General features: G+C 39.5%; 2 long non-coding RNA genes across 3 annotated transcripts in view; one reads left to right on the forward strand and one right to left on the reverse strand.

The window, feature by feature from the left end:
• Positions 1 to 22628, forward strand: part of LOC128150388 (uncharacterized) — a 153482-nt gene that overhangs the window by 50578 nt on the left and 80276 nt on the right. The window lies entirely within an intron of this gene.
• On the reverse strand, positions 1128 to 22104 carry LOC128150387 (uncharacterized). Of its 2 annotated transcripts, none has more exons than XR_008238042.1 (4): positions 21997 to 22104; positions 21183 to 21281; positions 3686 to 3788; positions 1128 to 1811 (listed from the first exon to the last, which is right to left on the reverse strand). It is a non-coding gene; the product is annotated as an uncharacterized LOC128150387 (long non-coding RNA). The 2 variants fall into 2 exon arrangements; XR_008238041.1 differs by having other exon boundaries at positions 3682 to 3788.

Raw genomic sequence — 22628 nt, forward strand, 5'->3', positions numbered from 1 at the left:
TGGGATATGTGCCTAAAGTGCTATGCAGGCACTTAAAAGTGAATGTGCACACACATATACACACACAGACAAGCATATGTAAAGAAAAAAGGTAAATAAATGTAGGTTAGAGAGCATGCCTTTTGGGGAACCTCAAAAGGCTTAAGCATTGGTCCTTCAAAAAGGTGTATGTAATGGCTACCTGCTACAGACCACGGGTTGGATACAGTTCCCCCAACTGTTCCCTTAGAGTCCCTTGCAACCTTTTGCAAAAATATCAGTCTTGGTTACATCCCAACTGATGTAAAAGTTCACTAGTATAATAAAGAGAAGAACTTGTCATCACTGACTAGTCCAGTGGCAGGAGCTCATCATGAGAGATCATGGAAACTTCTTGAGTACAAGCCTAAGTTTTGAACACATAAAAGTAGTTATGTTTTAGAAACTTACTCAAGACACATCGTTGCCCAAAGGGGCTAGTGGAAAATGAGAACTGAGGTTGCCTGGCAATTTAGAGTTTGGGGTTTTTTTTTTCTCCCCTGTAGAAGTTTGCTGGCAGTGTGAAAAACTTGAGTGAATAATGAAACAAAGTATTTGCAAGCATCCATCAGATAAAAGCCACAAAGTTACTTCAAAGGTATTAGTGCATCTTTTTATTTGCTTTTCGTGCACATTCATATGCATGACGTTGTGTTTGGAAGACCGTTCATGACAGAAATTCCAGAATGCTTGCATGAATAAATATGAGCAAATGTTCATCAGATGTTCATACCACAAGTGGCTTGCTCAGTTCTCTTGCTTGCTTTTCAAAGCTGGTTGTCTATTCGGAGCAAACAAAACACAAAATGAATTTGAGGATTTGCTTTTTGTTAATAAATGCCTAAGTAATGTTTGCAAGGATTCTTTTTTGGACACACACATTCTAAAATATATTAATGGGATATGATCATAGAAATATTATAAATAACAAATACATTGAATTTCATTTAAGTTCCTTTATGAATAAAAAATCCTGTTTTCTACTGGTAGTTCACACCTGTGTTGGACCACAAGTAACTGCAAATATTTAAAGTTAACTTGAGTATATTGGATGCCTTAGAAATCAGATGTATTTTAGGTAGCTGGGATCAATTAATTTGTAAGCTAAACCTATAGATATTATGAAATTCTTACCTGCTGCAGTTTCTGTAGAAGCATGAATGCCATCAAAACTATTGGCATTAATAGGGGCCTTTCTAGTGATTTAAATCTACTTTAGTTTGGGCTGCACGTATCTTGTTGACAGAACATTTAACTTTTCTCAGTGTGCTGTATACTCAGTTCCTTGTGCCTCTTCCCATCTGAATGGGTGCATTTAGGTGCAGCTGACAAGGCTGCAGGGCTGTGAGCCAAGGCATGCTTGCCACCAACCTTGTGTGGAAATCCACTGACTTCAGCTAAGATAAGGGGACATCAGCACAAATATGCTTGTATCAAATTAATCCACTCCAAATTAAGAGTATTGGGAAAAGCCTATGGCACATGAGTTGTTGGATAAAAGCAGGATCCCACATGTGATTATTCAGGAAAAATATTTGTGGCTGAACAAAAGTTTTTGGTATTCCAATAAAACTTATTTCTTACTTAGTAGCCTCCATCAGCAAACACCTTTTTCTCTTCTTCATTGCTCTCGTATATTGAAAATAAATACATATGTTTTCTCTTGTTACTATTTTTATGTGATTGAAATAATTAGCATACAATAAATAATATTAATTATTAATAATAATAAACTGGTGGGTTAGTATATGATCTTCTTGTTTGTGAGCCTGAAGTTTCAGAGATGGCATCATCTGTAAGAGAGCACAAAATAATAACAACAGTGTCACTTCAGAAAGGTGAGCTGGTTTCTCAGTGTGTGTAGAAGAGAACAGAGCGGGCTCTATGGTTTGATTTTAGCTCACTGAAAGCCTGGGGAACTGTGGATTTTATATGGCCGGAGCTCAGCAGAACAGAGCTTTGTCTTGATAACTCAAAATGACTAGATCATGCCTGGTAGCTGGTCCTGGAAACCTGACCCTTGTCACAGGCTGACTATATCAATTTGCAGTAGATTGATGATGTATAGACTGTGGGTGCCCCAGGGGGGGCCCAAGAAAGGCCTGAGAAACATTGTATTGTTAATCCATACCCCTCATTAGTTTCTTCTGTGCTGGATTTCAACTAGCTGGCAGGGCTAGAGGAGTCAGAGGGAGAATGTGGCATTGTCTGGTGTTGTTATTGTTAGTTGCCTTTTGAATGAAAGGAAGTTTTAAAATACCTTTTCTCCAAAGTTTAGTACATCAAAACTGGCAGGATTCTTTATTTTCCTCTCTACCTATCTTGTCAAGTGCCTGGAATTCCTGGATTTTCTTTGTATATTGATTTAGTGCTCTCCCCTCGACAGCCTGAACTTTATCTCTTCCCGATAACAGTCTCTCTCTATCCTTTCCCAAGTAGTGGCAGGCATATTATATACGCTGTAATCAATTTACGTTTCACTACCATTCATCAGCTCTTGTGCTGCTGATGGAGACTGTAGCCCTGCCTTCACTGTTTCTTTATGTACTTCGAGATTTGTTGCTTAACCATTTCTTCTCAGTGCACTGCAAGGTTTTGATTTGAAGGAGACTGTAGTTTTAAACGTGGTTTCCATCAAACAGTAACATCTTTGTCAAACTTCAACAGAATTAACCTTAACTGCAAAGGAAGTTTTGACTGCCATCATAAAAATGTTTGATTAGTGTTAATAATTTATTAAATTGGTTTGTCCTGACACTGCCAACATGTTGGAAATCTCTCAACCATTAAAACATTAACAGAGGCTGTAATACAATGCTCCTTCTGTTCCACGTTTTATTTCAAGACTGCATTCTTACAAGCCTGGTTCTGTGGTGTTCCAATATGCTCTCATTAGGACTGCATTAAAAGATGAAATATGACAAATATTAAAAAGCGTGGGAATATGGAGTAGAGCGTGGTGGGTGTAGTTTTGTGGGCAACTCTGCTGCGATTAAATTTTTGCAAAGCAAACCTGGTTTTGCAATAAGGGGAAATAAAATTACTAGGCAAGTATTTAACTGAAACAGGCCCAATATGTTTGATAGCTTATGTATTTTAGGAGGTTGGATGAAGCATAGTTAGAATTTCTACTAAGATGTGAAAGCTGATATTGGGCCTGCTTATGCTGAAGCATGCCATTCAATTATATAAGAAACGAAGTCCTATTTGAGAAAAGTATTAATGCCTTGAGAATAGATTGATCAAACTTTTATTTGATCGTTTACATCTGCACTTGAATTGCTGGTGGTAGGAGCTCTCCTGTGTTCTACCAGAAACACCTGTTTTGGCTCATGCAGACTCAGGAATTGTATGTAACATATTCTGTATAAAAGGCCATTTAAACAATAACAAGAGTTTGGTTTATTTCCCAACTGGATGGAAGATAGTTGAAATGGAGGCTCAGTTTATCCTTTGTGAGTTGCTGTTAGTATCAGTGAAATTAAGTAAGCAATTACTTTTTTTCCCTCTATTCAGTACTCATATAGGAGTTCCAACATTGTCTCAAATGCGTAGACTGAGGTTGCAGGTTGCATCAGTGAAGCACAGACATGTTGACAAGTGAAAGAAAAACTTTTTTCTTCCATCCCAGTCATGAATATATATTGAAAATAGTTCCAGTACCTACCTTTGAAATTTAGTGCAAGGCTTTTGAACTCTGGGAGTGAACTACTCCATAATTATTCATAACAGCTGGACTGGTCCCCTCTTAACTCTTCTCTTTTTGGTACCTGAAAAAATATGATGGGTACACTAGTGAAAGGTGTATTCTACTCTACAAAGGGAAGTGATCTAAGCTACTCATACCTGTATGTCCTAAAATCCACGTGTTTTCAAATTGAGAACAAATCCTTTAGGCAAGATTTGCTTAGTTTCTGTATTTTATCATTTCCAGTTACTCAGCTGCATGGAGTATAAATCTGAAACAGTTGACCTTAAGTCAGAGGACTGGTTTACAGTGAAGTCAGTGAGAGTACAACTTGGCCCTTCTTCCATTTAGTCTTCACCCATTTGTCATTTCTGTTATGTGCAGGACAATTTTATGGAAATCATTACCATAGGTCAGCCTCTTTGCAGTTCTCTAAACTTCAGAAAGTCATTCTTAATAAACTAACAACACTGCAAATGCTAATTTGTTTTAGTAAGTACTATATCTTGCAAGATGTTGGCAAGAACTGTGTAGCAACAGTACATTAATACATAGAAAATAATCAATTGTTTCAACATCACAAAGTAATAATCTATCAGCTCAATAAATTCCCAAAAGATGTGTCAAATATGTGAGTGTTTGGGGAACAGACTGAGCGTAAACATTAAAACTGGGGCTCTGGAACTGCCAGAAATAGAGTTACTCTTGCTTTTTTTATGGTGGTGGTTGCCTTTGTAATTGTTTCCTAATTACTTGCTGTGTTAATAATGAAAATTTTTGAGCTTTCAGAACATTCAACATAGTTCTACATTTATTAATTACAACAGGAAGATGACTACTATGGGATGTGAGATATTTTAATATGAAGGTTCAAATGTCGTCTCTTTTCTGCTTGGCAAAGTCACTAGCTGTGACTAGACTGTTTCCCCATGGTTTGGGAGCCTACATGCTGTTATTAGGAACATTAGATACTTTGTATCTTGAGATGTTTACCTCCATTCTTGGCTGGAGTGGGATAAACTAAGATAAGCGCTCTTACTAAGTGCCAAGAAATTTCCATCTTAAGAGCATTCTCAGCTCCTCCTGACAGTAAATGATCTAAGAGTCTTTCTAAAATGTAAACCAAAGATTGTATATTACCTGCACAGAAAAGGCAAGGTGAGGAATCTCATATTCATGGTGAATGCATTCCTATACAATTTTTTTTCCACCGTAAAGAGGGTTGGAAAATTTTGAATTAAGTCCATAAACTCATTATTTTCAGTTCCAATGTTGTTTCTTTTCTAACGGAACTCCTGACTCAGTGATTTTGTAAATAGCCTGCAGTTACGTGCCCCTGAGTGTGGTCTAATGAGGGTTGGAGGGTACCTCTTAGATCATGTTGGAAAATTAAAGGGACTTTTTTCCTCTAGCTTTTCAGACTAATTATTCTCTCTTTTTATATGAGAACAATCCTCATATATATCTTGAAATCCTCTTCAATGGCACCATTTTCCTGTCCACAGCTTTGATGTACTGCACATACTTAACAAAAAAGGCTATGTTTTGGGAACAGTGGTCAACAGATCCCATCATGGTCCTAGCTGTTTAACGGTGAATTCAAATACAGTTGCATGAATGATCTGAAATTGAACAGAGAAAGAGAATCTCTGTTCTGTTCAAAACAAAGCCATGCTCTTCATCTCCAATTATTTGTACTCATCTTTTACCCATATTTCCATCATTTAAGGATAGTAGCTAATGAATAAATGGACCACAAATACCTCTGGCTCACTTCTCTGCTTATGTGCTGTGACTTGATGCTTGAATTGATATTGCCTGTTACCTGTGTCTCTGGTCTTAATTTGTGTGCATTTGGTGACTTTGTATACCCTTCTGTTGCACTGGCTAATTCCACTGAAGCTCTCTAAAATAAGGTATAAGCAAGTTTGCACAGTTTGCTCTTTTTGCTGCCTTTCAGTAATAGCTACAAAATCATTTTCTTTTAACGCTTCTGACCAGCCACAATACTAACAAAAGGGACTGTTGCCTAAATATCTGATAGTTCAAACCAGTGTCTTAGAATACTACTTCCTTGTCATTAACTTTGCCCAGCGTTGACTTGGAAAATTATAGAGACTAACATTCATGTTCTTTGACTAAGTCATGTAGTCTCCAAACCTCTGCAACAGAACAAATCCTGACTTAACCCTGTATGTATCTCTGACATGGTCTCCTCTAGAGGAGGGTTTCTTCAGTTATTAAATTAATAAATGTGGACTGTACAGTTATTTAAATGATTTGTATGACACTGGATTCCAAGAGTATATTGAATGAAAAATATCCCCAAACCCTAGATATGCAAATAAAAGATGAAATTTGACTGTAACTCAAAACTAGCCAAATTTTGGACTGTCAGTTTGCATCATTGTGAAAAATAAACAACACAAGGCAGAATGATCCAATACGGATACTGCGATCCTGCACAAGGCAAAACTGTTTAACATCTTTGTCAGTGACATGGGCAGTGGGATCGAGTGCACCCTCAGCAAGCTTGCCAACAACACCAAGCTGTGTGGTGCAGTTGATGCGCTGGAGGGAAGGGATGTCATCCACAGGGATCTTGACAGGCTTGAGAGGTGGGCCCATGCGAACCTCATGAAGTTCAACAAGGCCAAGTGCAAGGTCCTGCACGTGGGTCAGGGCAATCCCGAGCACAAATACAGGCTGGCCAATGAGTGGCTTGAGAAGGAGAATGCGGAGAAGGACTTGGGGGTATTAGTGGATGAAAAACTGAATATGAGCCAGCAATGTGCACTCACAGCCCAGAAAGCCAACCGTATCCTTGGCTGCATCAAAAGAAGCGTGACCAGCAGGTCGAGGGAGGTGATTCTTCCCCTCTACTTTGTTCTCTTGAAACCCCACCCAGAGTACTGCATTCAGCTCTGGGGCCCCCAACATATGAAGGACATAGACCTGTTGGAGTGGGTCCAGAGGAGGGCCACAAAGATGATCAGAGGGCTGGAACACCTCTCCTAAGAAGACAGGCTGAGAGAGTTGGGGTTGTTCAGCCTGGAAAATAGAAGGCTCCAGTGAGATCTTATAGCGGCCTTCCAGTACTTAAAGGGGGCCTACAGGAAAGATGGGGAGGGACTTTTTAACAGGGAGGGTAGTGATAGGATGAGGGGTAATGGTTTTAAACTGAAATAGGGTAGATCTACACTAGATATGAGGAAAAAATTCTTTACTGTGAGGGTGGTGAGACACTGGAACACAGTGCCCAGAGAAGGTGTGGGTGCCCCATCCCTGGAAGTGTTCAAGGCCAGGTTGGATGGGGCTTTGAGCAATCTGGTCTAGTGGAAGGTGTCCCTGCCTGTGGCACGGGGGTTGGAACTAGGTGATCTTTAAGGTCCTTTCCAACCCAAACCATTGTATGAGGACATAAAGGATAGGATGGCTCAAGACTTTCACGAGGTGATAAATAAATGACAGGGTAGAAGAAAAAAAAAAAAAACAAACCAGCAGAATTAGCCTATATTTAAATACTAGAGTAATGAAAATCAATGTTAGAGAAGCACTAATTTCAAAGATAGTTTTGAAAATCGGAACAGCAGACAACAGGAAAGGCAATGACATCTGAAAATAAGAAAGCCAGGCTGCAGAATTAAGATATAGGAATGAGACACCAGCAAGTATAGATCTCGTTGTTTGTGACTAGGAACTAAAAGAGCTATACTTAGTGTGCCGTGCTTCTTGTTTTATTTCCTAGTGCAATAAAGTTACATATTCCAACCTATTATAGGTCTAGATTCATATCCCTTCTTATCTCTCTAGGTTCATGTCTTCCTAGATGTGAATTTAACTGCATGATCAGTACAAAGTCCTCAGAGAAGGTGGTGCAAATTAATAATGATGTCTGCATAAGTGACAGTTCCCTAGCCACTCAGGAGTTTAACATTTCTAAAAGCAAATATTGGATGTTTTATTACTCACGTAGCCTTTGAGTTGTTTGGGTCAGTCTTTTGTGTTTCTGTGTTGTCTTTTGTTTCTACCTGCTCTACCTCATTAGCTAATAAGTTTTACATCAAGAGCTAGGCATGAAAAATAGAAATGTAGGTGCTGAGTATTTTCTTAGCCATATCCAAGCAAATTGTCCACAGAGTAGTGTCTTTCTTTTAAACTGCAATTCAACTTTTCCTTGTAAATGGAGGCAGAAAAAGCCAAGGCAGACAAGGACTCATAATTTTATCCTGCTTCTACATAAAGACTCGTGTCTGATGGTTGGTGCAGCGCAGTCTTGTGTTATATGAGTACATCATGTGCAGAGTTCAGGAATGAGAGCTGTTCCACAAATAGTCAATATTTAGCTACGATTATTTAAGCTGCACTGGTATTGCATGGGCATCTTTAACAGGAAATAATGAACTTTGTTCCTTTCTAGTAAAGATGTTATCTTTATTAAAAGATGCCTCAGAGCTGCAGTGCACCTGTCCTTTTATATGCAGCTGCATTTGACTTGTTAGGAATCTTTGTAGGATCAGCAAACAATTAACGTTGTTGCCTGTTTGTTGGGGTTTTTTGTTGTTGTTGTTGTTTTTTGTTTTTAAAAAGACTATACCACTTTTTCTTTCTCCCCTTTACTCCAACTCACAAACTACAAATCACTTCCTGGTGCCCCAGTTAAAGGAAATTTCTTCAGAGATATAACATCAGGTGATTTATGCATTTCTTTCTGGTAAATAAAGATAGGGGAACCTTTCAGCATAATTACTTAACTAACCAAATATTTGTTTTAGATATATTGTAGGTTGTATTGCTCTGTGGCACATGAGACGAAGTATATATTGTGAGAGTAGGTGGAACCTGGTGGCTACCTTCATTCATCCCGACCCCAGTCGGATGTTTATCAAAAACCACTGGAGGGAGGCAAGATTTATCACTCAAATGGGCAACTGCAGAAAACTTGTTATTGCTTTGGCAGGAGTCTAATGGAGGGTAGATTTTTCACTGTTACAGGTGTTGGTGGTACTGCATCCTGCATCCATTCTGGAGCAGCTGATTGCACTAGAGAGCACTTCTTACAGGATTAACTCTGTTACAAGCACTGAGAGGGGGCTGATATGCCACAGTTTTATATTACAACATTGTGTTATTTAAAGGAAAATGATGCATAGCAAGCAGAAGGATTGCAGCCACATCCTCTCTTTTGGTGGAGAGTGAGCCCAATGACAGGAGCAGGTCTGAGGGCTGGGCAGCAGCCCATGGAGGAAGGTTTCTGCAGCTTCCTCTGGTATGCCTGTCTGCAGGGCTCTGGTGGGTGCAACCAAATTGTAAAAAGACTCTTCCAAGACGGAAACTTGAAACCAATGTTGTTCTCCCGTACAGAGACTCTGTCCTTTAAGTGGAAAGGCCAGCACACTCAAACTTTGGAGCACCATAGACTTCTTAATCTATGCTAATAATGCATTTGAATTGATCCATCCTTATGATTCAGAGCACTTTGGAAAAAATATCACATGGTACTTTCTGTCTCGGGTTGGAAGGCATGAGCAGGAAAAGAGACTTGCTGCAGGATTATAGGGCAAGTGGGAGAAACTGGGATGAAACTTAAGTCTCCTCATCTTTGTGCTGCTTTCAGTAGCATCCCATCCCAACAAAAAGTATACAGCTGTTCACATTGGTTTTACTTAACTTGCTTAAAGTAAAGCAAGTACTTAAATACATTTTTGTATTTAGATGTTGTCACCGCAGGTATGCCGTTATAACCCAATGTCCTGGTTTCAGGATAGAGTTAACTGTCTTCCTAGTAGCTGGTACAGTGCTATGTTTTTGAGTTCAGTATCTGAAGAATGTTGATAACACTGATGTTTTCAGTTGTTGCTAAGTAGTGTTTAGTCTAAAGTCAAGGATTTTTCAGCTTCTGATGCCCAGCCAGCAAGAAGGCTGGAGGGGCACAATAAGTTGGGACGGGACACAGCCAGGGCAGCTGACCCAAAGCGGCCAACAGGGTATTCCATACCATGTGACATCACATCTAGTATATAAACTGGGGGGAGCGGGGGTGGGGGGGGATCACCGCTCAGGAACTAACTGGGCATCGATCAGTGGGTGGTGAGCAATTGCACTGTGCATCATTTGTATATTCTAATCCTTTTATTATTACTATTGTCTTTTTATTAGTGTTATCATTATTAGTTTCTTCTTTTCTGTTCTATTAAACCATTCTTATGTCAACCCATGAGTTTTACTTCTTTTCCCGATTTTCTCCCCCATCCCACTGGGTGGGGGGGAAGGGAGCGAGCGGCTGCGTGGTGCTTAGTTGCTGGCTGGGGTTAAACCATGACGCTCAATTATTAATACTCCTAAAAAAGAAACATTATATTTTACATATGCGCAAGAGAATTTTCCTCCTCTGGCTACATGTTGAGAAGTGGGTGGGGGGTGGGAAAAGGATTAACAGGGTGGGGGTGGAAAAATGTATTTTAACAGAAGAAAGAGCATGCACAGTTATAGTCTCACAGCAAGAAATAAACATTGTAATCATAAACAAATGTAACCTTGAGTACAGAGAAGACAGTGATTTTATTGTATTGACATATGGCGCTTGGGCAACGATGGAGGATTTGTTCTCTTACATTAGTCAGGACACATTGGCAGACAGGCCCTTTCTGTGGCCATTGCTTCCAGATAGCATGTCAGACCTTGGGTTATAACATGTCTAGGACTGGACAGACAAAGGCAAATAAGAAGGCTTGCTTCAGGGGAGATGGGGGAAACCTCTTCACCTGCAGGCCTGAGTGTGAACGTTCTCAAGAACAGTGCTGGAAACCAAACCAGCATCAAGAAAACTTCCCTTCCATAATGTGCCTGCCTTGCCTTTCACATTTATTTAAATGCTTACACTTACACTCTGCAAAGTGTTATCTGAGTGTGGTGTCTTGAGGCACAATAATCCAAAGCTAGCTCTGCGGATCTATGCAAACTGTGATGAGACAAACTGACGATGTGGCTCCACGTGAGACCATGCCCTGTCCTCATGTGTCGGGTTTCTGCTCTCAGTGCCACCAGCTTAGATTCCATCAGGTTCCTCACACAGATTCTATGGGATTGTGTTTCTAAATCTGGATCTCAGTGAGAGGTGGGAATTGTTGTTTCTTGTAAAAGAAGCTACCCCAGAGGAAGGAGACTTCTATTGTGTGCTCATGGACACAATCTGGACGGCACAACTAACTGACAGATAGTGCTGCATAAGGATGTGAGAAAAGCCTTGGCCATCCAAGAGTCTCCAGTATTTAAATTAAGCAAAATCAAGAATGTATTTGCAAGGGAGTACTTGCTCTTCTTTCTTTCTGTTTCTGTTCAATGTATGTTAGCTGTACTTTCAAGTTTTTGATAACTTCACTGCATTGTGATATTAAATTCCTTTTTATGGGGGAGAAGTGAGGCAGAGGAAAAAAAATGTCTTGACTAATGTCCTTTAGGGTATTCATGCAGAACTGGGTATTAGAGCAAGACCTCCAAGTCCAGCTCAGTGTTTATTTAATGTGTTGTTTGTATGTGCTTTAAGAGTACCTTCCAACTCTTCACTTGTTTGTTTAGAATCCAAACTAATTCTAAATAACCCCCCTGTTTTGTCAAGATCAGATTGCAGATGCTGGATGCAAATGTAACATGAAACTTAGATCCTGTTTGGGTTTTCTTTTTGTTTGCTTGGTTTTAGTTCTAACACTAGGAAGCTTTTAGGGATGTTAAAAACAAAAGCAAACAAAAAACCTCCAACCGCAGTTCAGAGTTATTCTATTCCAGTGCAAGCATAAAGAGGGGCTCTCTGTTATACCATTGCAAGGAAAAAAATGAAGACCTGCATGTTCCTTTTCCTGTAAAGTGTTTCCTCATCTGAAGTAGCATCCCATGAAGGAACAACTCCTATTTGAGACAGTAAAACTAAAGAATGTTTTTGCAGATTGACAGCATACACAACAAATTCTGGGGCAAATCTTCAATAATGCTTCTTAATACCCCGCTGGCATATGGAGCCCAGAAACATCTAAAAGGTGACCCTTTATTTGTTGTTGCTGCTGTTAAGATCAGAACCTGTTTCTTGTGAGACACTTCTAAATGAGTAGCCTTGCAGCAACTCTCTTTGAGAGTCAGGGAATAACTCAGCCTGGAAGGGGCCTCTGGAGGCTGCCTGGTCCAACAACCATGCTTAGAGCAGGTCCGACTTTGAAGTTAGATCCAACTTCAAAGATAACTTGGATTGCTCAGGGCTATGTCCAGTCGGGTGTTGAACATCTCCAAGGGCGGAGGCTCCTTGGCACCCCTGGGTGCCTGTACCAGTCTGTGACCACTCTCATGGTGAAAAAAAATTTCCTAACATCTAATTGGAATTTCCCTGGCTGCAGCCTGTGTCTATTGCCTCTTTCCTTTCACTGTGCACCTCCAGAAATTTGGCTCTGTCTTCTTTAAAAGTGCCTGTTATATAGATGAAGAAAACCATAAGATCTCCCTTCACGTTCTCTTCTTGAGACTGAACAAACCCAGTTGTCTCAGCCTCTCCTCTTCTGTGCTCCAAATCCCACCAAGTCAGCAGACTGGTCCCTTCATCCAAAGCAAAAACTCAAATTAATTTGCAACAGATATGTCTCGGCTTTCAAGACATCAGTGAAGGCCAGACAAGTGGGGTAAGTTATTTCCATGTTTGAAGGGAAACGTGTTGGCACAGGTGCAAGATCCCTTGTTGCTAATGTAATTTTTGGCAGGTATTTTCACTCAGAGAAGTTCGTTAGATGCCAAAAGCAAAACGTAGCGTAACATATTTCTCACACGTGGCCTCACAAGCAGCCTTGTGTTCAAACCTCCAGTCAGCCTGTGTTGCACTGGCTTTTCTCCTGCCACATGGCAACGCATATCCGAGAATAACATTCAGTAAATTATTCAGTAAATAGCAGAAGGAATCATTTTTGAGTACTCTTGTAACTTCTGACTGGAATTTCAATTTAGTTATACGAATGCCCAATATTATTCCCTTTATTCCAAAACATTAAAAAATGTTTGGAAAAAATATATGTATAGTTTGAATCATTTCACAGAGTGATTCTTCACTGATTTAATAGATAAAATTGATTCCAGCTTATAAAAATCCTTTCTGGACTTTGTCTGTCACCAGCTTTTATCTCACTTGTTCCATTGTAACCTGTCTTCATTGTAAACAAGGTTTCAAAGACATTGTGATGACAGATTGAATGTCCAAACAGAGAAAACAAAGCCTAATTGTGTAGAAAGCTTACTTTATAGGTTTTTTATGTGGTTTTTTTCCCTCACAGAGTCAAATGGGCCTTTAATTGAATGAATTTAATTGTTGTAGAAAAGTTTTCTTTCTATATGCCCTGTTGGGTATCTTGGTTATCTTTCTTTAGTCTGCACTTTCATGCCAGGTGGGGATGGGGAAGTGCTTTTTCAGGCTATATGCTGACATTATGCCTTCTTGGCTGTGGAGGTATTTTGTATTCTGTGTATACAGCTATGAACCAATGGGTGGCCAACAGACTGTAAATACTATATATAGTATCTCCAAACTCACTTGCCCACCTATTTGCAATTGCCATTGGCACGGTTGCTTAAAATTTCCATCAGGGAAAAGGATATTGTTGTGTTCCTCGTACTGGTTATCTTGCAGTTAAAAAGCTGCTTGCCTACAGAGTCAATACCATAACATAACAGCAATCTCTGAGGAGGAGAAATGAGGAAGGGATTAATGTGAGGAGGGGGAAGCATGCAGCATTTACTGTCCTGCCAGCTCTCATAGTGGCTGCCTTCATGATGAAAACCAGTGCCATGTAATTCTGATGGCTCAGCTTAGCAGGGATAGCAAGAGCTGTGCTTGGCACAGCACTTGGTCATTTTGTCATGACATTACTAGGCTAACCTGCATTGGTTTAGAAACTTCTCTGAGCCCCAGATTCCTCCTTGCCAAAACTGCTGAAGCAGTGTTCATGAGAAATTTCCGCTGTCCATGTTGGAGAAAGGCAGTCTATTGCAGCTTTTTAAAAATCTGCTTGACCAACTATAGACTATGATGTGATGCTGTTGTGCCACGAACAGTAATCTTCAATGACTTTACCAGAGGAGGCTTTTTCTTTGCCATTAGCAGTGGCGTTGAAGATGCCCATAGCTAATATTTGGAGACCAGGAGACCCTCTGTTCAGGTGGGTTTTGGCACCATAATTTAGTTTTAATCCATGTTTAACTGATGGAATTTACATTCTTCCACTCCCCAGTTCCTAAATCAATGATAAATATTTTGGCCTGCCCTTTTCCTTACTGGGGCACAGTATAAGCGACCAGAGTGGCCATTGCTGATGCTATTGCTGCATGAGCACCTAGAGCCCAGCAAGGCTGGCTCCCAAGCAAATGCAAGTGAACAACTTACTCTAAAGGGAACTTCTGTACGTGAATATGTGTCAAGTAATTTGAGGTGCCTTTGATGATACGGTACATGAGTTGAGGTCTTACCTGCAATACCTGTGTCCTACAACACTCCTTTCAAGACCCAAATAAGCTGTTTTGTTTTCAAGCTGTCACACTGTATGCTCCTGTTTAGTGTGATCTTTTCTACTGTATTACAGCCTCACTAGCTGTGTGCACCTGTGATTTGTTTTCTCCTTCCTAAGTGTAATACTTCCAAGTCATTTTTACCAAAGTTCATCTTCTGGTTTTGGACATATTGATTGTCCTAGAGTGTTTTATCACCTTATTATATTCCACTATTTCCATACTAGTCAAGAGCCCTGGAGGACAGGATTAGGCCCTGAATCTATGCTTGCAGTATCTCCTTACTTCATTGCTGTCTGCACACTTTTTGCCTGTCCTACTCCATTGTTCAAACCATTCATTAAATAAGACTTATTTCCAGGACAAATACTTCAAGGATACTTCAGATACCTGTTCCTCTGTAGGAATTGTTTTGGCAGTGAATTACCAATAGATGTTCTTCAGTCAGTTGTAAACACCATAGAGTATGTGCACATTTAAACTATTTCTTTCATTAATTTTGATAGTTGTGTATGACATGTCAAAAGTCTTATTCAGGCTGAAATATATCTACCGCTCTCCTGCTATCTACTAAACCTATTAATCCATCAAAGAGGGAAATTGGACTGACTTGCCGTGGTTGTTTTCTAGCTCTTTTTATCACTGTTATATACCAGTGGTTGAAAATTGTTGGCTTAATCATTTGCTCCAGAACCTTTCCAGGACTTGATTGGTTTGCAATTTCATCAATCATTCTGTGATTCCTTCCTCTTCTTTTCTTTTTATCCCTGTCATCTGTATACTCTCAAAAGTGATTACCTATGGTTCAAAGACCATTTTGATTAGTTCATGAAGTAGTCAAGACCAGATTTCATGAAGCCCTGCTTATTTGGAGATACCTGTCTTGTCTAAATAATCTGTCTTTCTTCTGTCCTCTGGTCAGCATTTATATTCTTTGGTGTCCACAGAGAAAGAAAAGTCTTTGTTTTAATAAGAATTAATTTCTCCACCTGCTTCACAGGTCTTAAATGTGGAGTATCAAGCAAGTAATTGTCATTACTCTAAAAATGGTGGTATTTACCCTATTTTTAGAGGAACTACTGAAGTGACTTGCCTGTTCTTTCACAGCCACTCAGTAGTAAAGGAATAGCACCGGGAAGTTTTTGACTCTTTCTTAGGATATTCAGCACTCAGAGCCATCATCATGGGTCAGGACTCAGTTGTGCTAAGCTCTGTGCAAGCAAGATGATCCTGTCCCAGAGCATGTCATAGTGAAAACTTAAAACGGGAGGCAGGCAATATGGATAGATAGAGAGGACCACTACAGGAAAACCCAGAAGTCAACAGTAGTCTGTAAGATAAGCAGCAAATCAGAACTTGGCCCTAAATTCTCCTCTCAACAGTTCCTAAAAGAACATTCTGTGAGTGTGCGAGATCAAAGTTTCCTTGGTGACATTGATTCTTCTTGAGATGAAGAAGCCTGAGCAAATTCATGACGTGGAAACTGCAGTTACTGAATTTGACCAATTGCAATTTCCCTTCAAGTACCCCTACAAACAGAATGATCATCTCAGGCTGTCCTTGGCCTCCCTGCACGCAATTTACGAGCTTGGTATCCCATCAGCCTTTCAAAGAGAACTAGAAATACAGTATTTCTTCTCATATATTGTGAAAGGATTCAAATAGAAATGTAATATTAGTAAAATATCTTTAGTATCTGTATATAATTCAGCATTCAAAGTCACAACCAGACCTAGAAGCAAGATCAGATGGCTTTCTAATACCCACTGTGCATTTCTGTGGGCTATTGTGTTAGCTTTGTGCATTCTTGTATTTTCATCGTGCCTATTCTTATTTTCATTCAGGATTCACCCATTTGAGAGGAATATATTGAGCTTGTACATGCACAGTGACTACACACTCAGTCTTGCTGTTCAGCCTCCATTTTATGTCATGTATTTAAAGCACTCTGAAGTGTTTTGTGAATGTGCAGGATGATCTGCAACATAGATGAATCCGGGGTAAATAGGAACCCGAATATTTTATTGTTATCTTGATGGGGTAACTACAAAATTTATCTTCCTTGAACTGTCACTTTAAACTGGCAATTGAAAAAAGCTTTACAGGGATTTTTTTTATTTGTCCATTTGTAGTATACAGAAGTAAATCTAGGGATGCATGAACTGGATTTAAGGAGCTATCCTACCTTTCATTATTTTCTCGTCTTTGTGCGGACATGGGATATAGCTGTATCTGTTCAAATTGAGGATAAATAACTGAGGTGAAGACTGCTAATGTAAAGACTGGTTCACTTATTGCTAGGAAGGCAGATTGAGATATCTTAATACACAGTTACTTGTTATTTTAGGGGTGTGTGTATATAGGCTAGTGATGTCTAGATAGCATGGATGTAGGAGAGTTTGAAACTCCCCATACACAGCGCATTATATCGTGCTATGATCTTTCTGACATCTGAAAATCTGGAAGGGAGCTCACAGAGAAGTTAAGGACTTAACTGGCTATATGCTGATTGGTTTCCAAAGTAAAATCTTAGATTATATGATTCAAAACAATGTTCGTATTTTAAAGAAAGTCTCTGTGACCTGAATATGTGGAAAATGGACAGTTACTAGACCAGAAAGTAGACGTGTGCATGCATTTATTGGACGTTTTGATGCTGTGGGTGCTCTGTGCATGGTTTATGTAGTGTATTTTTACCTTATAGTTTTGTGGAACTTTTACATAATCTGTGGATCAATTGAATTTTTAAACTGACTATAACTTCTTCACTCCATGAAAGCAGACAAAAGATTCGATATAAAGGCTTCTGTAGCTTGTGCACCTCCTTTTTAGATAGCAACTATACTGATTTGCTGACATCAGATGATTTTCAGAGTGGTACCCAAGCCTGCAAATAAAATGGGTAGCATGTCTTATCATGTACACTAGAAGCACAATTTTACAAACACCTATAACACAGCGTTTGGCAACACTGTCTCTGTGCTTGACTGACAGATTATTTGGTTTGTAACAATCCCCAGCCTGGGAGCCCCTCTCTTAAGCCAAACGTGCAGACTTACACTTTCAGTCCTGAAGTTCCCTGCTGTGTTTGTGAAGGCTGTGGCCACTACACATGCACGTGACTAACCTTACTCATGTGAGCCATCCCATTTAGATAAGTGCATACGAGGCTGTGATGCCATACCCTAAATGATCAAAGAAGTAATCCAAATCCCAGATTCTTACTTTCATTCAAGCACACACATAATCCTTAACATCCCAAATAGTGTTCTAATTAGCCATTGAAAGCAGTAAGTGTTAGGCTCTGAAAGTGATTATACATTTAAAAGTCACTTGGGTCAATTAAATAATTTGATTTTCATTCATGTTCCATTGGCTTTTTCTCTCCTTTCATTAATTTTAGTCCACAAAAATCCTCACTAAAATCGCCCTTGGAGTAAGTGTAAACTCACAGACTTTGCTCTAATCCCCACAGAGTGTTGGATATTACTTTCAACTCAGATCTAATTAACAGTGTATGTTCTTTATTTAAATCAGAGCATTTCTGTATATTATATGTCAAAACAGATACCTGTTGTGTGCTGTCATTTTCAGAATATTGTTCTTGTCCATGTCTGGTACAATCCTTAATTTTAGGAGGTGTCACGTGACACTAGAGAGTCCTCTGACAGAAAGCAAACCTTAATCTTCTCCCTTTTTGTTTCCAGTATATTTGTACTGGATTTAAAACTGTGTGTGATTGAAAACTGTGCTCCAGTTTCCTAAAAGAGAAGTTGTCCTTTTCAAAACTACTAGTGATGCCCTTAGCGGAGGTTACAGGAGTTGAATGGCCATTGAGACTGAAGGACTTTTCTAGATCAGGTGTGAGTCCCGGTGATACAGCAGTATTGGGAAGGTGGCTGCTACCAATAGCTCTGCTTCTGTCACTAGCACAAGGTTTTCAGGTCGGCATAAGGCATAAGCACATGTTTAAATCCTCTTTCCATTTAAGATGGAAAAAGACTGTGCTTTGCAGAAGCTGTGCTTGTAGAAGATGGCTAGGTTGGTTACATGATGAAAATTAAACATTTGCTAAAGGGTTTCACTGAAGCAATGCCCAAAACTACAATGAAAAAAAAAAAAAAAGTCAAACAAAAACATCCAGGCAGAAGTACATAAGTGTGTAAGTCTAAAATATATTTAGAATAGCCATGATGCAGCATCGCACTTATAGTCAGGATGCTGCTTGGACATCTAGGCCTGCTAATCACAGGGATTAATGCCTGACTCAGAGAGAAGGGCTACCTGCTTCACTGGGGCTCAGAGGAGTGATCCTAGTGTTAGCATTTTTATACCGGGGTTGCTGAAGGCACAGGCATGTCAAGATTTTGGTATGGCCAGAATGAAGTACCTGGAACTAGATTTAAAAGTCAAGTACCACTTACTATTCTTAATTCTCTTCAGCTGATGTCTCCTACCATTTTTAAGGTTCTTCAAATCTATATTGTTGAAGTGAAGACATGAGAAAGAGCATTTGTGATGGTGAGGGAGGCTGTTGGATAATTTAATTTTAAATGCAGTTGTGTGGTAAGAGCTAGCTTTTTTTTCCTTCCTGACATCTTAGAGACATCATGGGGATTCAGTGCTTTTAGCACCTCATTTATTTATTTATTGGGATAGAATTGCAGTTGGAAGTCTTATTTCAAATGAATCATTCTTTGTTGCTAATGTTTAGCAGAGGGAACACTGTTTTGTGGTTTTATCCTCGGTCTTTGACACTGAATGGATTTGTCTGGGTCAATAAAGCAGGTTCTGATAAAATGAGTATGGATCCTCCACAAAATTTGATTTTCAGTGTGAGAATCTTCCAGACAGGTTGATTTTTAGAAACTGCTTGTGGACAGGCATTGATTATGGAACAGAGTTATTTAGGATAGCTGAACGCAACAGTTAAGCCTACATAATCTCCTAGAATGTATTTAAAGCTAAGCAAATCATATGTTGAGATTCTGAACGCACAGAGGTTACATGATTTTTAAGTGGGAGCAAATGGTACTTCTCTGGACAACTGTAGTAAACCTAACCCAGAATTCAGCAAGAGTTTCTGCCTTCAAACTGCATGAGAACTGCTGTGGCTAGAGGTGATTCCTGAATTCCCTTTGTTAACTCAAAGACACAGATAACAATTTTCAAAAGCAACCAACTTGAGTGTTGGAATGGCTCAAAATTTGGGTGCTCACATGAGCACAACTTTAAAAATCTGAGGATGTGCTGCTTTCTGCAAAAACAGGCTCTTTTCTGTTGGTTCACGTCTCAGGTAAAAATAAAAGTAGGTTAGGCCACTACTCCAAGTGAGTGTCAAGCCTATAGTGGAAAAAATAGGATAGCAAAATAGAAGTTACCTGATTCTATTTGAGGTGTGCCTGAAGCAGCACAGAGAACTGCTTGAGGGACACCTGGGTTCGCCATTGATCTATTGACCTCAGGCAAGGTGCTTTCCCTCTTTGTTCTTCAATTCATAAAACAGAGATAACACTCAAGGCCGCCTTTGTCACATGCTTTCAGATCTTCTGATGAAAGGAGCTTTACAGAAACAAATAATAACCCTATTCACTGAGAATTTCATATCATGGCAAACTTATTTTCCAGGTTAGTGCAAATGGGTCCAGGAGTTCTGGAACCAGGAAGCCCAATACGTGTTCTAGGCTAGTCCAGCTCTAAGAGGGAACAAGTTTGAGATGAAACTTGTTGTGCAAAACAGATGCTTTTTAAGTCTCACTCCTAGAAGGATTCTGAATGTCTGATATGTTATTTGCTTATTCTGATTCAGATAGTCTCTGTTCTTGGTTGGTTGCCCCCCCCCCTTTTTTTTTTTCTTCCCCCAATCTTGCAGAAACTCAGTCTTTGAATTCTTCATTCCTGTCAAGTCAGGCTGACATTGACCTACAGGATCAGAAGTTGCTATAGGGGTGTGGACAGAAAGTCTTGTGTAGCATGATTGTGCAGGTCTCATATCTTTAGGAAACCAGGGCAAAAGTCATTCCTGCTTTCATTCCATTCACTCTGAAAACCAGAAAATGGACTTGCCAAAACAGTATCTCCAAACTCAAAGCTATCGTTATCCTTAGAAAATGAGATGGGATGCTAGCCAAAAAGTGAAAGAATAAAATTTACAACACAAATGGGACTGCGTTGTGCGTGAAGGTGAGATACCAGTGAAAATCTTCATTGCTGCATAGTCTGATTCAGTACAACTGCTTGCTACAGAGGAAACAGGTGAAAGTTATATATAGGACTCCTGGCTCCATGCAGTGTTGAGCTATCCAGAGAATACAAAAGAATATACAGTTAACCTTATAACAGGCCACAGAAAGGAAAGGAATAGTCTGTTTTTCATATTCATGGTGATTAAGTCAAGTCTTTGCACCAAGAAAGAGGTAAGGTAGAGAGGGGGCCTTTCTGATGCAGAGGTTAAATGGATTGTGCAGGGAATAGACAGGACCTCTGTCATTACATGGTTTTTAAAACAGGGTTATGCAAACATCTGTCAGGAATGGCGTAAGAATACCTGACAACAACAAGGCCTCCTGAGCTCCATTTGAACCACCTTTTCTATGATTCTTCTATAAAGTCCAGGTTGCCTTGTGAAACACAGATGTAATGATGGAAATAAGACCTCTGTGCAATAAGCTGTTAAAGTTAAGGTTTGTCTGGCTAGAGACTGACAGAGCTGAAAGTTTGGCTTGTGTAAAACAAACAAGTTCAGAAAAACTGTCCCAAATGAGTCATTCAGCCCTAAGAGGAGGGAGAACTGAAGCCTTTGAAAATAGCTGCAACTTGCCAATAGCAGCAGGACTCAGAAGCACTTTCAGCAAATATATGAGCACAACTCATAAAATGCTAGCATAGTAAATGCCCCATAACACTACTGACTTGCTAAAGGCTGCAAAGACTTTTACCTCACCCGGGCAGCTCCCAAGCAGAAAGAAGTTTCCCATCCTTGGCTTTGGTCATGGATCCTGGAAGTTGATGCCATGTGAGGCGATGAAATGTCATCCATATCCTGTCCACAGTTAGAGAAAGATAAGGTATTATCCAGCAGGGAAATAAGCTGCTGTTTGTCATGAACTTGGATGACAGAAAGTGGCAAATGCTGTTGCATCTAAGGTCCAGACCCCAGATCCTTACTCATCTATCTAGTCCTTATTTAATCTGTCCTGAAGTCAGGTGCTTGTTCAGCCACATAATAATTTCCTGAGATACTAACAGAAAGCTACCAGCTCGGAAGCTGGTTGTAATATCTTTCTGAGCACTGCCCAGTGGCACTGGATCTAGCAGCAGTATTTGTGCAGACTGCTGAACTTAGGCTGTACAGCATTTCACTGCTGCTATTTCTTTGTTTCCCTGTTGATGCTCCTATATACTTTTCCACTTATTGTAATGGACAGTTATGGATAAATATCTAAACTGAAATTTTACACAAAAATTTTGCTTGAAAACAAAGCCGTTAACTGAGCAATATTGCATTTTCTACAAAAAAAAAAAACCCATCAAAAAGTTTTTATCAGAAAACTGAAAGATAAACAAACAAAATGCTAGATGATGTTTTATTACATTTTCTGGTTTGCTTTCTAGTTAAACAAATAAAATTTACTGAGAAAAGCCTCTAGTTTTCTAGTCAGCACAAGTACCAGGCTTAAAAAAGCATTTTTGCTCTGCGGAAAAACAGTGTAAAGAGTTGCTTATGGTGAAATACTAACTTGTTACATTAAACTTACTGAAGCAGGAGGGAAAAGAAACCCCAACAAATCCTCAAATGGCGATGCTTGCAGTCCGCCTTGAACTCACCAAGTATGACGAACAGTGACACTGCTGTCTTAATGTACTGCTGACAGAGCTGCTGTACTCATTAACCTTTGATGAAACAAGATGTCACTTTGTTCACATCAAATGCTCCTTGATGCCAGCGCTCAGAGACTGGTTTTGTTGCTGATGCAGACATCAGCTATTGTTGAAAACATTCTCTCTCCCTTCCAGCGTTTCACTGCCCATGAGGATTTATAGGTGCTGATCATTATAAATCTGCAAATGGAGTCTGAAGCCAAGTGTGCGTGTTTAATTTCTGCAGCTTTTAATTATTTTTATTTAAAATATTTATTTTTAAGTGTAATTTAGGTATATTTAAACACCTGAAAATGTTAAATAAATTCTTGATGTGCTACAGGATGCTGCCATGAACTCAAGGATATGATTGAGTGATCACATCATTTTTGAAGCTACTGGAACTATTAAAGAAATATTTACAGCATTTAAAATGCTACATAGTAGAAGCACACTCTAGTGGGAAGAGTGGCATTGAGTTGTTAAGTATTCTGTTCAACATCATGACTAAGCAGTGGTGTAGCCTGGA

Source organism: Harpia harpyja, chromosome 13 (genome assembly GCF_026419915.1).
Source record: "Harpia harpyja isolate bHarHar1 chromosome 13, bHarHar1 primary haplotype, whole genome shotgun sequence".
Lineage (NCBI taxonomy): Eukaryota > Metazoa > Chordata > Aves > Accipitriformes > Accipitridae > Harpia > Harpia harpyja.